Genomic DNA, 17,681 nt, shown 5'->3' on the forward strand with positions numbered 1-17,681 from the left:
GAAATAAAATTATAATATCAAAATTTACATACATTTCTGTGATGGCAACAGAGACAAACAGGAGACAAACAGCCGCTAGATGATGGCCAAGCGACGCAAAGCAAATCGTGTACTCTCTCAGTCTCTTAGATATATCAGAAGAGAACGCAATCGTGATTCTTTAAAACGTTCTGGAACCCTAAAGTGTAATGTTTCGAAAATAGTTTTATTTTAAACAGAGCCCTTTAGTAGTTTGAAGAAATACTTAGCGACATACCATTTTCTGCCATAACGTATCTTAATGTTGTTTAAAGAAAGGAGCTGGGATAAAAGAACGGATAATTACTAAATATCCTTTTATAACTGTATCTCAATCACCTTTTTTGAATTTTTTTTAAATATGGGGAGTATTTAGGAATTCATGAATTACGAATAATAAATACCAACTTAAAAATACTGGAAACTTAAGTGTCATAGAGGACATGAATAACTGACGGATCGTCAAAGTCAAACGCGTGTCTTATAAAAACGCCAAGCATCTTGGAGGATTTTTACGTAAAAAAAGAATCTCTGATTTATTTTTAGATATGTTAAAGAATTATAAGATGTGTTAGTATAAGACATGTTTAATAATTATTATAATATTAATATTATTTTGTCCTTTATATAGCCATTGTTATGTCAAAGTACTTATAAATAGTAATGACCATGGTATATTATTAAATATCAGAGCTTGGTTGAACAGTGCCCTCCCGTTGTTCTACTGATGATCAACAAAGCGAATAGCGACCAGGTCATTACGTAATTGAAGTGCGGCGTACATTAAACCTCACTGCAATTTCATATTTTGCATCAAGATACGTCCTCGTTGTCGTTGTTTATCCACTTGAGTACGGCGCCATGATTTGGAAATTTCCCGCTGTCGGAAATTTTCTAGCACTGGGAAACCGTCTATCTATATTGACCACCGACGCCAAGCTTTTTTTACTGTTGTACAAAAACAATACGGTAAAACGAACTGAATCTCTATTACATTTAATTATTTTGAAAGTATAGGATGATCGTAAAGTAAATATTAATAAAAAATATATTGATAAAATAAGTATTCACACACAATAAGAACATACGTTGACAAGATAATTAGGTAATTATTGCTATTATTATTTATTTATTGTAAAATTTTCTCTGTAACATTAGGTGTTATCCAAATGCATTACATTTAGATATTATATGCTAATTGTTGTATTTTTCGGTTCTTTAAACTGTTCAATGCCATGAATTCTATCATAATTATTTTTTATATATTTTACTAAAGTGACTATCCTGCATAATACGTTTCATTTAAACTCTGTATTTCTTGTAAATAAGTTACAAACTAGAAACAAGTATCACCGATTTTTCAACACTGTTTTTAAAAACAAATTTAAATAGAATATTTGTAATGTTAATAATACAGCGATAATATTATAGATGCATATTTTTATTTCAATCGGCCATCCGCATCAAAGCATTTGCTAAAAGCTATGGTTTTGATTATTCAGAAGGTGTCGGCTTATGGTTTAGTCGGGGCTATGGGTTTTACCGGAATTTCAATAGACCCGTTGTTTAAATAATATATAAATGTAAATATATTTTAGTATATTGCTTTATTTATATGTTGACTATTTGTAACATAACAGGTGTTATTCTAATATTTTTATTGTTTGAAAATTATTAGTAATAAATTTAGTATCGTGTCTTTTAAAAATCGAGACAAAATTAATTAAAAAGTAATGTAATTCACTCGAAGATATTCTACATATTAATGACATATTTTCAACATAAAAATTGTGAAATTCGTTTTTATTGTTTATGAACTTTTACTCTTTACATACAATGTTATCTTCATTAATTAGCTGTTAATTATTATATAAATCATCGTAGACGCAAATATAATTTTGTATAAAAGAGCAATCATACAAATATTTACAAGTGTTACTCTTTTTAATTATTGATAAACGTGTTCCTATTATTACTTTGATTAAATGTGTTCCTTATCAACTTTTAAGGGAGTACATAATCAAGAGTTTTCTATATTGATTTCTTATAGACGATATTACTAAAAAATACATTTATTTAACTTGAAAATAAAGTGATGCTGCTCGAAAAAATCATTATTTTATTCTAAAAAAAACATTAAAATAATTAATCGAATAGAAAAGATAATATGGTTCTAAATAATAAATTATATAAAACATATTAGTTTATAAAATAAAATTATATGTATTATTTTACTGTTAAAATTATTCCTACTATACATATTTTTAAAGTATTTATTATGGTAATATTTAATATATGGAATTATTAATATAATTCACTATCCTTACAGAATATTTAAGGGTGGGTACATTAGTCGCTCTTCTGCAGCTTACAACCTTTTCTTTAATATCTACAAAGTACAAGCGTTTTTACAAGCCATAAATAGAAAAGTGCATTTGCGAAAAATATTGTATTTTCGCAACGCAAGTCTGTTTGTCTAATGTCGCCATAATATAGAGCCTGTCGAAGAAAATGTATAGCCTGACATATTTTTTATCTTTGTAATACAAACACAAAATATATGTATATCCATCTGTAATTTGGTAATGTAAAATTACGATTTTCACTTGAATGCCCTAATTTCTTTAAATATTAAATACATATGCTTAATACACCTGTTTTTAATCGCAAATACTCACTTTTTCTCTCTTAAAATAAATATCTTTTTTACACATGAGTAATTTCAAAAATAAAATTTTGCAAAATACAATCGATGATGATAAAATAACAAGATATTATTGGGTAAAAAAAACAAAGCTTTAGCTGAAATCATTGTATAATTTTACGTGAGTATGTAAATTTACATATAAATTGTTCTTATCTAGTCAAAATCTTGATGTTCAGTGTTATTAAAGCAATTATAATGGGGGGTGTTTACCCTTTTTCAGCCACACGAACACGATTTCTGAGTAAAAAGTAGGCCATAGAATTATATCATTGCTTTATTCTTTTTTAGGAAACATGAACATATACATACATATTTAAAAACATATATTATATATTAAACAGGAATAATGAGAAAGATTTTAATTAATATTTACAATTTACTATAAGTTCTAAATATTTTTCAATTTTTAATCAAGTGCAATGCATATATTAACAATAGCTTATTATTAAAATCGTGATTTTGTTTTTGTAGCCTTTAAAACTGAAAACAATCTTTCACGCAAGTGTGCTTTTGAAAAAAGAGATAATATTATATTATTATTGCTTAAATATTTTTTGTGTTATAAATATAACTTGACGTTAAATAAACATCTTTTCAACATTTTATATAAATACAATTTACTATATCTTATGTATCTAGTTATTATTGGCATTAGTGTCGACTTATTTTGCGAACCATTTTGTAACACACAGTGATAAATAGTAACCTTATTTTTATTATTATTTTTACTTAGATTTATAAGTAAAATTCATAAATAACTTTTTTTTTATCTCAAACAATACAATTTATTTTAAAGAATAATTTTATAATCACAAAAACAAACTCTAGCTCAAAAAATATCATTATAAAAAATGGCCTTGGACTTGATCATCTTGTATGATAGTAATATACTCGTTTGATGTGGTATCGCTCCCATTACCTAATTAGTCCAATTGAAAGCTAAACTATTACATGTTGATTATTATACAATGATACACCGCGATGGAAGATATTACCATAAATTAGCAAGTTTATCAAGTGGGATCGGGTTGGTGGCTGATTAATTGTACGTATTGTGTGCGGATTAGGTATCTAGGAGAAGAATCGTGACAGATCAGCGACCCAGAATACATAGGTATATATGTATAAAATCCATGTATATAATAAAGTCGAATAATTCGGTGGAAATCGTTTTCCGGCCTATTACACGGGTTCGGCGAGCTTTCGGCGACTAATGGTTTCACATGTTACCCGCCCGGGGGGGAAACTTAAATTTTCCGATACCCGGTTTTATTGTCTTCTCTCAATTTCCCGAACGAGTGCCTCCCTTTTCAATGTGTCGGCGGTAGCCCTAGGGGCCGCAATTCTGCTGCGGGAAGAAATATTTTTGCAATAATACTTCCGTCTATACAAACACGATGTTACGATAAAAAAACAATGGCATTTTTCAAATCATGAATCAGTTTTTTACGAATTATTTTTTTAAACAAATTTGAATCAAGGGATTTACTAATAAACATAGTATATTAAAACATAGACCAGTCTGAATATGAAGAAGTCAACAAATTCACGCACCTCATGGTCATTCCTAAACCCCTATAACAATATTAGAGAAGAGAGTAGTATCGTTTAAGGTACTGGAAAAAACATTTAAACTTTAATTATAGAAATATATTATAATGTAATAAATGTATACTAGTTATCACATATGGATGCAAAACATGGGTGGTTTTTGAACAAACTAATATAAAACATTTAAACCCACATAGTTTTTTGCATATTTTGTAGGACGCAAGGACCACGGTAGACAAAAAAACTGTCACCAGAAACTAATAAGAAATAGACCTCACAATGAAAGAGATCAAGTAGTGGACAATAAAGAAAGTGGATAAACCATGATTCAGATGAGTAAAATGGGATGAGCTGATTTATAAATTAACACCTAATGTGGACTGTCACATACAACTAAACTAATAAATAAATTAAGATATGTTTTTATACAAACTTTGTTGCATATTAAAACAGTAATGTTTTAATAAGCAACCTAAAAACTGAATTCATTAATCAAATATGCTACCTTGATTGTTAATATTGTATAATAAAAATTATATATAAATCGGCGTTTATTTCCTTTAAAATTATACCTAATTATTTTGGTAGCAAAATGACATAATTTAATGCTAAAATAATAAATTCCTATTTAATAAAAGTTTAAGCTTATTTAGCGACAAATCAATTTTAATTAAATTCATAAAAAACGTTTTAATGTAATGAGCAAAATTATTTTACATTGTTATGTTTATTTTACATCACATTCTAGTTTACAATATTGTATATATGCTAGAATTACATTTATCTTAAAATTCGCTCCTTGTCAATCCACCCTTTATTGATTTCAGTGTATACGAGTATTTACACGTTCTTTAAAACAGAGAGCTTACAATGTGGAAAATCACTCTACGGATTTACATAATGAAATTGAATTTATTTTTAGATTGCATAAATTATCTGAACTACTTGCATATGCAATTTTAATCAAATTTTTGTGTTGTATGAAGATTAGATACAATTTAAAATTAACAAACATATGTATAATATAATTAAGTACGGAATAACGTAGTCCGTAACGTCTCAGACTAGTAACTCTGATGTTACGGGTTCGAGCCCCGGCAGCGGCACTTGAATTTTTATTTAATAAAAAACCGGCATCTATAGATTATAAATTGTATGGCACATAATAATTTATAATCATTAATATAGATGTCACTGATTCCCAGACCTTCAGTCTGGTGGTCAATACATACTTGTTAGTATTCATTATGTCTGATTGACTTAGTTGCTACAGATTTGCCCGTTGTATTGCATTGGGCTGTCAAGTTACAACGGAAGATTTAATAAAAATTAATTAATAAGTATAATAGTATATGATTATTGATGACATCAAATTTTTAATAGTATAAACAATATTTGTATTAAAAACGATAAATAAATTTAATTATTGACAGTAGTTGATATTATTCGATATTGAAGTGTTTAAATAGATAATTACTTTAGTTTTGAAGCACATTAAATTATATTAAGACTAAAGCTTAGATTAAGTAAAAAAAAAATATTGCAACAATTTAATTTTTAATAAAGTATTTACAATTTTTAAGTATAATTTACAATCACAAATGTTACAGAATAAAGCGATAAGTGTAATAAATATACTTATGAGAATCAATCTAAGTAATTTGTAATTAATACTAAATCAACATCTTTAACGCTTGCACACCTTTAGGGTAGTTTCCAACCATTTTGAAAACCGATAGAATTCATCCAGTAAAAGAGCCCGATTAGGATCCTACATATTTAATTAGCTATCGCCCTAATAGTTTACTACTGTTATCCAATAAAATATTTCTAAAACTAGAATCCTTACGCGTTTAAAAGAATATTATTGATGAACAGCTTGGCTACCGCAAAAATCACCCGACAACACATTAACTTAATAATTTGACGGAGCATGTATGTCCTAATTATAATATAGAAAATATACAGTCCTTTTGATGTATAATAAAAAAAAAAGGTTCGACAGGATATGGCACGGAGGGCTTGATTCACAAACTATACAAATACATAACATCTGCTATGCTTAATACGCTTATACCTAGTAAGTAGAAGCAATGTTGTTTCACTAAATAGTGAACCCTAGATACTACGTAAAATTCCAGCTGGAGTTTCCCAGGGAACTCGGGCCGTTTCTCTTTATCATATATACGAACGATATCACAAAATTAAAAAAATACGTGTATTTCTACGTACACTAGCGATACATGTATTTTAACTAATGCTTACAGTCTTAAGCTAACTGCAAATAAATTACAGAATTTTTCTGAAATCTTAAATAAATATTTCGAGAAGTGAAAAATTAAAATCACCCAAAATAAAGCACAGTTAATTATATTCAAGAAACGTAGACAATTTTGCTACTGACTCTCCAAAGTGAACAGGACATATCGTAGAATGGAAATCCAGCATTGAATACATGGGCTTACACCTGGACTCCGAGCTATAGAACATAATGGAATATATAAATATATATATAAGCTTGCCGTCATTTCATCCCAAGGATAGAAAGAGCGCGCTTAGCACAAATAATAAAATCCTAAGACACATGAAAATTTTCAGACACGTTTTAAAATAAGCTTGCCTAGTGTTAAGTAACAACAGCAATACTATTTTTTTTCTATTTATCAAGTCATCGAAAATAATATACATTATATAAATTTTATTTGAACTGTATATCTTGAAAATAGCATACAAATACCAACAATCAAAGGACATTATCATTTTCATATCAAAAAATATTATTATTTTTTTGCATAACCTACTAATCTCATGTATGGGGAACTACGATATAAACAACAGTAAATATAAGTACAAAATTTAAGGGCACGTATTTCTTTAAAGACTGAAGAACACATTTTAATGCTTCCAGATCTTTTGCTAAATATACTTAAATTAGCACTTAATCGATGGTTTTTTTAACCTTTACCACTAACGCTTTTTATTTTTTTATTGTATTGTAGCTTATAACAAAATTGGATTGTGGTTATATAAACAAGTACATGAATTGTGTATGTCTATAAAAAGAATTTTCGTATTAAAATAAACGTTTCATATAATAAATCGAGTACTGTAAAATTAAAATAAATCATAATAAAACAGGCATAATTATATTTACAAGAAAGGGAAGCTTTACCAAAACCTCTTCAAAGTAAGCAGAGTAGAAATACAAAATAAAAATCGATCGTTTAATGCTTGGGTATACATGGATTTAATAAAAGAATCACAAAGCTTGTTTTTTTTTTATTTTGATTAAATTGTATTAAATATTACAACTGTAAAAAATTGATAAGTGATAAGAAACTAATTTATAAATTTATATATGTATAATATAACTGTAAAAATATACATATTCTAAAAATGGTAATTAATATAAATTAAAAATATTTTTTATTTAAGAAATTATAAAATTATTATTCTGATCAATTGCTGATAAGTCAAGTAATAAGGTAATAAAATCCTGTTAATTTTCCCAAAAAGGATAGAAAAATATTTAAACTAAATATTGATATTGCATATTATTAGGTAGTTATAAGCTTAAATTAATAATTTGTTGTTATATTCGCACGACTATATTATTTTAGCGCCTATACTGTTGACCTAATATTTTTATCACACTTTGTATATCGTATGATACACTAATCCGTTTGCGCTTTTCCACTCGCGGCTTGTCCAAATATTTGACAGCATACAAGCTGGAAACATTTGGGAAACATGGTGTAGGCTTTGGCGTATATTATAACGCTGATGAGCATGTATGTATGTAAATTTTATTGCCAGAAACGTATTGTATGTTGGACTAACGCATAAAACATAAAATAGTATTATATTATTCGAAGGTGAATAACGACGATCCCCCGTTTAACTTTTATTTATTTTATATTTTATGTTTCCAATACAAATTACATCAATAAATCAATTTGAATTGCGTTTTCTCATATTTTCCTAACAGTCAGGACAATTTTCAATGTGATTATTTATAATCACAATAATATCTAGTAGCTAATAAATATCATTAGTAATGTAAATGTTACCAATACACTTTTATAGTCTATTCTACTAAACTATTTATAAAAATGTAAAATCAAATAAAGAATCGGCTTTTCACAGCATATATGGATGATGAACCACCTAACTGGTATGTTACATAATTAGTAGTTAGTACTATGCAGTAATAAAGATATGTGATAAAATTATATAACAAAATTCAATAATAAAAAATACTATAAGATGTACCAGTAGCAAAAGTATCATATAACAAAAAATGCATATAAAACTATTACACAAACCCCAACAAAAAACAGATATCTTTAACGAACAGGTATCAAACCCAGTTTCTTGAATTGCAACATTTCAGAGTTGTTAAATTTACAGATACGTATTAAAAAAAAACATCGGATCAAAGGATTTATGATTATAAAGTACGTTGGACCTCTTTTTTGTGGTATATAAGTATAAATGCTGCCATTCTTGATCAGTCTCATTTAGAACTTTATTTTGAAACTTGTGCGCATAAATTCTATAAGCGGTGCTACCCCAAATTGACTGAATATATTTTTAAAAAGCCTAATAAAAACAGAAACATTCAATTTAACTGTCCTATATGGTCCAAACAAGTAGTTATCCCGGAACTACAAGAGTGCAAACCGATATTTAGAATGACTAAAACGACGACGGTGCACTCTGTTTACAAAAACATAGCACCAATATATCGGATATATTTTAAACTGTTATTATTTAAACATAATGTATCACTTGGATGTTATGGAATGCATAAAATATAAACTTATTATTTATTTTAGCATAAGTGAAAGGCAACGTGAAAGTACTTTACTTTCATAGTTAAATAAATGCTAGCTGTAAATCAGCTTTATTTTTTTCATATAAAATAATTTTTCTCGCAAACAAACAAATAAATAACGAAGCTAAGTAATTATGAGAGATATATTGATGTTTGTTAAACATTTCTTAATATGACTTTAATTGATACTCGTCTACAATCATTTATTTTTTATATATAATATTTGTCAAAAAAGGTCGTTACAAGAAATATTGATCGACCATTTGACACTTACATGAAAAACACACAATGAACAAATGTACGCAAAAGGAGATCGAATACGAGCCGCTTCAAGAACACTCTATTTTCATAATTGAACTTCAGTGTCAGACATAAAATATATTAAAATACAAGAAAATTTAAATATATTAAATTTTTTCATTTATAATTCGAATTCTTGTAACGAGTATTTGATCAAAATGGCCTTCATATCGTTGCTAAGTTTCCCGCGGGCCAGAAAATGGAGGCTTAACGACCCGTAATCAATCACTTGATCGCAAGTACCTAGAGAATGACTAAACGTATGCCATTTTAAAAACCAGCCTTCTTGTGAGGCATGCATGATTAAATCGCAAAATCAATAATAAGCCCTGGTATTATTAGTTTAACAGATAAAATTTGACTATGAAATATAAATGGTTTTAAACCGCCATTACATAGGAATCACTCACTTAAATACAACAAAGAATATAACGATATAATGGAGAGAATCTAAATGAATACTAATATATTATATAATAGTATGCTTAAAATATAAATATATCAAATAAAAAAAGTTTAGAGTCTATTTCTTAAACGTGAGTGCTTATTAGTTATTTATTGATATTTAAATTTACAATTTAAGAAAAAGTGGGATTGAAAAAATGAAAAAAATAAGTCTCAAATACCACTTAAACGCTGATAAAACATTAGTTATAACTAATAGTATTTATAATTGAGAGAAATGCTCGTTTATACGTACATGAAACAGCTAAACTCTATAGAAAGAATTATAGAAATGATCTATTAAGAATAAAAAATCATAAAAATTGATAAAAACATAAATCACTTAATATGTATAATAATGTTTTTTTTATTGATTATTGCCTCTTGTAAAAAATAATCCATCTGAAGATCAATTTCAAAGCCAAATATAATAGATGATGAACCACGTTCAGCTGGTTCTAATGAAAGCATAGATAAAGGTAAAAAATAAAATTGCTATTTTCAGGTGGAAACCGTTTCACTTTAACTTAATCTTATTTAACCCTTTTCCAACACTTATCCACAAATTGAATATCGAATATCGCTTTCCTTAGGTCAAGAATCAGTATGCAAAAAAAAATCCGCCTACTGAAAGGGTGAAAATACCTACAAAATCCTTATTGGTTTCGAACAACATGCGCACACAATAAAAACGAACCGAAAATAAAAAAAATCCACATTTTACCTATTATAACATACCTGCTGTGTTTCTGTCGCCTTCATTTAAGAAAAAAATGTACGCCTGTGTATTTATCTCATATGAATGACTGCATATTTGAATATAAATGTTCTTTTTAAAAAAAGAGGAAATGGAGCACGGGAAGATCCCTTTTCTGATCGTACATAAGCCGAACGTTTACTCTGCGGTTATCACGCACGTATTCAGCATTAGAATTCGGATTTTCGCCCCTCGAAAAACCGACAATTGTTGCGATTTAAAAGCTCAAAACCGGAATTTCACCTGTGCGCGAGATGGCTTGGTAATTTTTCAGTCGTTTGAATATATAATGTGGAAAAATACCATAAAATATGTGTATAAAGAAATCTGTCTTCGAAATAACTTTCTTTGAATAAATATAAAACTGTTCTTAGGTTATATTGTAAATTTAAACGAAGGAAATAAAAGTATGTCATTAACAATGGATGATTATAACTGTATTTAAAATAAGATTTAAAAGCTTCATTGGTCTTAAAAATTTAAAAAAATTGAATAATGAATCACCTTTAACCTTTCCACAGGTAGTCAAGTCGGGTACATCATATGATGGGTAGTTAACTCGGGTCACCAGCGCGAAACTCGTATATTAGGCTTGTAAACCCACATGTTTTTGAACGAAATTAAAGAGAGAGTCATATAACCTTTTAAAATTGTTTTCTTTATTGGTAAACGATTTCATTGTTAATTATATAAATGTAAAGTAAAGACATTATTTCAGTCATTCAAATTTCGCACGAGAAAAGTAGGCGTCATCGTTTTACGTCACTCGCGATCGTATATCACAATGAAATTGTGGTAAATGTATATTTTTTTATCAATTTATTAGTGAATATAAGGAGCTGCTTTAATCAAATTTATTTTAAATATCTCAGCTTCATTATATAGCCAGCATGATCCACCATATTATTTTAAAATAGCGACAATTAAAAAATTATAAATTAAAAATATTCTATAAAATAAGTTAAAGGAAAAATATATATTTTTAATGTTTTTATTAATAATATATGGTGTACAGTGGTTTTTGATAAGACAGCAACTGTCGTAGTATCAATTAGTTTCAATTAAGGTTTTGAGGCTGAAGGTGTAAGACTGCAGCCAAAAAAAGCCGCTGGAAAATCTGATAACAGTTTATTTTATAATATGTAAAATTTATCACAGTAAGGAAATAATGTTGAATCATATTCCGTAGATTGAGTGCTTTTATTTTGAGGATTTTTCTCTAGATCTCAAAGACGATGAAATAGTCAACTTGATACGAGACCAAAAGCATAAATTGAGTGTCGCGTGGATAGGATTATACGTCACTGAAACAAATCAGAGTTTTGTCAAGAATTTACGCTAAAGATATCGAACGACACTTTAACATATTATGATATGAATATCGAAAATCTAATTTAAAGTGATTGCAGCAAAGAGATATGTTCAAAAGTAACTTAAAAAATTAATAGAAAAAAGCAGCATGCATTGGATTGATACTTCCGCTTTGACAGATTTTTAATTTTTTTGAAATCTTCATCATATTTCATAACAACATGAAACCTATCGTATATATTTAAAAATTAAGAAAAAAAATATGTATAAAAAAACATATTTGGGAAGAGATCTTAACCATGAATTTAGGAACGAGTGTATGTATGTTTTTGTTTAATTTGACACTTTGGGGTATGGCAAAGAAAATAAATGTAACACTGCAATGATTTAATAGGTTCATATATTAAGCAGCGATTGTTTTGAGAAAACCAGTTTTTCATAAAGCAAAATTATAAAAGTAAACACTGAGCAGTCGCAAAAATTACCATCGTTTAAGTATATTTTACAAAATTTAACGACGGCCACGCTGGAGGTGAGTAGATTAAGTAATTAATACGCACAGAGCACCAGGCGCTCGCGACCTCTTAATTACTTAAAATTAATAAAAGTTCACAAACCTCTTTAAATTTGCAAGAGACCCAAGGGTTCGATCAGACGCTCTCGAACACATAAAGTCGTTATTATGCGACTCATTTAATATTAAATGTTTTATTCAATATTCATTAGGAAATGGGATCCTTTTCTATGAAATTTAGCGAATAAACCAATATTAAAATGTATCTTAGACTGAAAATATTTATAAACAAAAAGTTAATTAATATATAAAATTAGTAATTATTAAATGTTGTAAAATTTAATTAAGCATTTACATCAACGTTTATTTAATATATTTTGTACTTTTACTTTTAATAACTTATTTTAATAAATAAAATTAATTAATATATAATAATGTAATTAATATCATAAAACTTACTTATTTGATTTTTGATGAAATTAATATTGCGCTTACTACTTATCTAGTTATCAGGAATCAGTAATTCGCGGTATTTTAAATTAGTGAAATTCTAGTGAGAATAATTTATTGAAACTGGACTTTACAAGATCTCACAGTGCATTGACAAATAATTGATTGGATAGTTAGTGTTTTTAACTACAAATCATTAGTCAAAGAAGTGTACGCTAATCTTATATTTGTTAAGAAGTATGTAATGGTAAAATAACTAAGCTTGACCTGTGATTCTTGTGCCATGGATCCTACATATTTTTTAAATATAGCCGTAATGAATTTTATGATTGTAAAGGAAAACACCCGCTGATTTTTTCTGCTGCATACAGCCTCACATGATATCGTATTTAAAAATTTAAATTACATTAAGAAATAAAAAGGTGAATTTTATTATTCATCAAAATACCGATTATCGGGAATATGCTTACTGTATTTATCGATATTAAGCTGCATTTAAAATCCCCAATGCATGCTTTACCACACACCTTAAACCCGAATATTTATCACCATAAAAAAATATCAAAATTTTAAATGTACTTTCTTGAAATTTTATTTATAGTAATAGCTATTTATTTAAAATATAAAATACGCAAATCTACCATATAATGTATTTTGTATAATTTTTTTTTAAATATTTAATTTTTTCTACTATAAAAATGAATTATTATATTGAATTATACATATATACCAAAAATTAGCCTTAGATTGATTCAATATGCAATACATATTATAAAATATTCGAATTAATAATATAAATTATTTTTATAGTATTATACATAATAAAAATATGACAAATATCTATTGAATATTTAAAAAATTGGATTAATCAAATCCAAATAATGAGTTTGTATAGACAATTACTAATTATACAGCTAAAATCAGGTTTTAATTTATAATGCATATTGTGTTATTCTATTTTTCTAACAAAACAGTGCTAAATTGTATTAGTATTGCTCCTATAAGCATCATATGTGCCTTTATTAATTCAATTAAAACGACTCCTGGGGCTTCACAGCGCGCAAACAACCCAATTTCCTAGTATTTTAATCTGCAGCCACATATGTGTACAAAACAATATTCACCTAATAATTTCGATATATTATTTTATTCATTCAAAACGCCCGCGCCGCTAAAATTGTATATGCCCGAGGCTGCCCGTGAATTAGCCGTACTGGTATCGATGTGAATTGATCTAAATAACATGGTACATCTTGTCCTTTAAATTCATGGTGTGGTGTGTCGCGTGCGAGATCCGTGCCGTGCCCGCTGATGATGCAGACGTATCCGGAATGCCAAAGTGCCCCGTGGATGTAAGTGTTCATTAGCTACGTTTTTGTGCGACTCCGTGAGGGGAATTCGATTTGGCCTTTCCCACTGGACCCTGCATGCCAAGGGTACACAACACATTTGCCCGTAATGTAATAATCGAAGGACGCCGGCGAACAAATATGTGCATATTATACACGTGTAATCGCCGAAGCCCTTCTGGCGTACGGGCAATACGGCCCTGGATATGTGAGCGTGTATATATTGTGCGGCGATCGCAAGCTGCTGCATATTGTGACGTCAGATTCCGTAACGCTAAATTGGCTTTCCAACGTGTTGCGATGTAATTATGCTTTTGGTTTGTTTTCAACGCTAAGAATTAATGATATACAATATATAATTATGTCTTTGAATATATTACAGTGGATTTATATTACCAGTAAAGTTATATTTTCACTAGTGTTTTAGTAAAATCATATCCGAATACATTTTCACCTGTGCTAGTGAAATTATGTGCTGCTCTAAAATGTCATTGTAACGCAATTTGACAGTTGCATAACGTTCATTTTTTGTTCGAATACAATCCTAACCTAAACGAATTAACCAAACCAAAAGCAAGACAAGACCTAAAGAAAGGTAAAATAGCAACTATTGGTAAATAACATTCATTTGTTTAGTTTATGTTATGGTTTAATTTATTTTTAATATTGTTGTATTTTGTCATACGATCATCCATTTGTAAACAAATACAGTTAAACAGTAAGATTTTATATCAATCATTTGATACATTTTAACTTTCTGAGTTAGTGAAATTATATTTATACTAGTGAAAATATATATCATATAATATATCATAATTATATGCATTATAAATATAATATTATATACAAGTGTGTTTCAGTATTTTTACGGACCACCTTAATACATAAATAACCAAAATATGGTTAACGTTTAATGATTATAAGCCTCTGATCAAAAACAAGACCGACTCAATGTGCTTTAGCGCCGCAGGCAAGACCAATATTTACCTCCCCCTCTTAATTAATTTTATTCATCAACAGCAAGAGTATATATAAAAATACATGTGTATATAAAAGTAGCTTAATAATCATATTAAAATTAAAGCTGTTAGTTGAATTGCATGAGTATATTGTATTTTATTCAACCGCGTCGCAACAAATTGTATAATTGTGTTGCATGAATTTAAAAACTATTTTTTTCAGCTTAAAGTCTTAATAACAAAAACGATTTATCTTGATTAAAAATTCATAATACGATTATTTGTAAAACTATTTTGTCATTCTGAAAAATCTTGTCTCGATATATATACTTACACACAAGCAACTTGCTGTATGTAAATATATATACTCCAGTTATAACTTTGTAATATATAAAAACAGTCTTTTTTGGTTTGTTTTCTATTTCTGATAAAAAATTTCGTGCAGTTAATAAAAATATTTCATATGATTTTCACTTTTTAAAAGTAGTTTTGTATGCCACAAATGTAGGGCGTAGACTCTTGACCAACACCTCGCTCCATACATGGTAGAGGCACCTCGCTCCATACATCTCAGAAGTCTTGATCGTGACACTCGATAGAAATATTATCGATTTTTACTTCCCACAAAATTTCTACAAGGTATGCTGAAATATAATTTCCTTGAGTCGCATCGATGTGCGTACTTGGAAAAGCATTTTTTTAAACGACTTGTATGGTATTTATACAATCCGAACTTTTTTTTTGTGTGCCATCTAATTACCAGCGCTTGTGCATCCTTTCAAGAACAGAGGTATTGGACAACTCCCCAATAAATAATCACAGCTATCTTGTTTTTAAACCATTATGTTGATTTGTACTGATTTGTCTTCATTCAGATAGTGGAAGAATTTTGGTCTAGCAATTTATGTATTACCATCAATATTTAAATATATTTGTATTCTGTCTAGTGCAGAGTGCATTGGTGTTATTATGCCCTTCACATATATTATATGCATTTTTCTTAAGCTTGTTCTATTTTTATCCCCCACAACTATTAAATGTTTCATGTGCATTTTATAGTATTAAAAAAGGGAGCCGTATCGCGTATGATTGTACAAACCGTTTATTCCTCGCAAGCGATCAAAGCACGCCATTTCGTTGCGTACATTTTTCAATTTTTCCTACACAAACGTATGTACATACATACACACATACTCGCTTCGACCGTGCACAAGCGAACGGAATAATTCATTAATCTTGGTTTTTGTGCTTTTGGTAAAATTGTAAAGCACCACGCACACCGATATATACTTTACGCTCGCCTTTGTTCGCCGCGGCGCTAATTTAACCCCGGAGCGACGTCGTAATTGCTTTCAATCAAACCGACAAACATTTTTACGTTTTATTATGTGCTTTAATTAAAGGTTAAACATAAAGGTATCGCAGTGCACGTGACGCTTGTGCTTTATGGCGTCGCAGTGAATTATTACCGCCTCACGTGGCGTGCGGTGTGTGAATTACACACGAAATGCAAAACTTTCACCTTTTGTTAACAAAATTGACGTGAAGATGTAAAAAAATGCCGTCACTTAGCTTACATCAACCGTATTAAAAATAATATATATATATACTGATCACAATAACTATTATTCATAAGAATATTTTTTAATGAAACACAGTGCTGATTGACATTTTATAATAAAAACATAATTAATCACGTAAGAAGTATAATTAATTATGGTATAATAAAGAAGTAAGTAAGAGAAATTGTGTTATAAAATTAATCACAAAATTTTCGAGCGCAAGAGCGCTTACACGTAGTCTCCAATACGATCAATACAAGTCGAGCCTTTTCACAGTGCATAAATTTCTCATATAAGAAAACCTATCATTGACGTCTGCTTATCTCAGAAATCATGACATTTCGGAACTTCCTATCCCACTCATTTACTTTTGAAGTGACAACTTGCATAACTTTATTGTTGCCTATAGAATTCGATAGGCTTACCCTTTTTGGTTTTCAAACAACAAAAACTTGAAAGGCTTGAAAGGCGGTTTAAATAAAATAGATTCAGTAGTAGTCCAACATAACTTGTTTAATAGCAGATTATTTATTAGTATATTTTGCCAAAAAATTTACACTTACATTTTTTATTGTTTATTTTACACTGCCACGGTTACACTTACCTTATAAATAATTATTAAGCACATACTAACAAGCACTGATTATCAACCATATCGAGCACTGTTCTTATTATCTTACAGATATTTAGAGTAGTTCCTTTGAGGTATCCATTGTCTATTAAGGAAATCGGGGGATAGGTATCTTTATTCATCGTTAATGTAATATAAATACATTTAGTTTTATTATTTCTTATTCGCCATTTAAAAAGCCATTTATAATCTCTATAAACAATCCTTAATTTATAGAATTTCATTGATTTATTTTTTCTCTACAAGCAGCTTCAATTTTAACCTTGCCGTGACAATAAATATTTCACTAGT

Source organism: Plectrocnemia conspersa, unplaced genomic scaffold, assembly GCF_051122295.1.
Source record: "Plectrocnemia conspersa isolate PC_06_02 unplaced genomic scaffold, ASM5112229v1 ptg000003l, whole genome shotgun sequence".
Classification (NCBI taxonomy): domain Eukaryota; kingdom Metazoa; phylum Arthropoda; class Insecta; order Trichoptera; family Polycentropodidae; genus Plectrocnemia; species Plectrocnemia conspersa.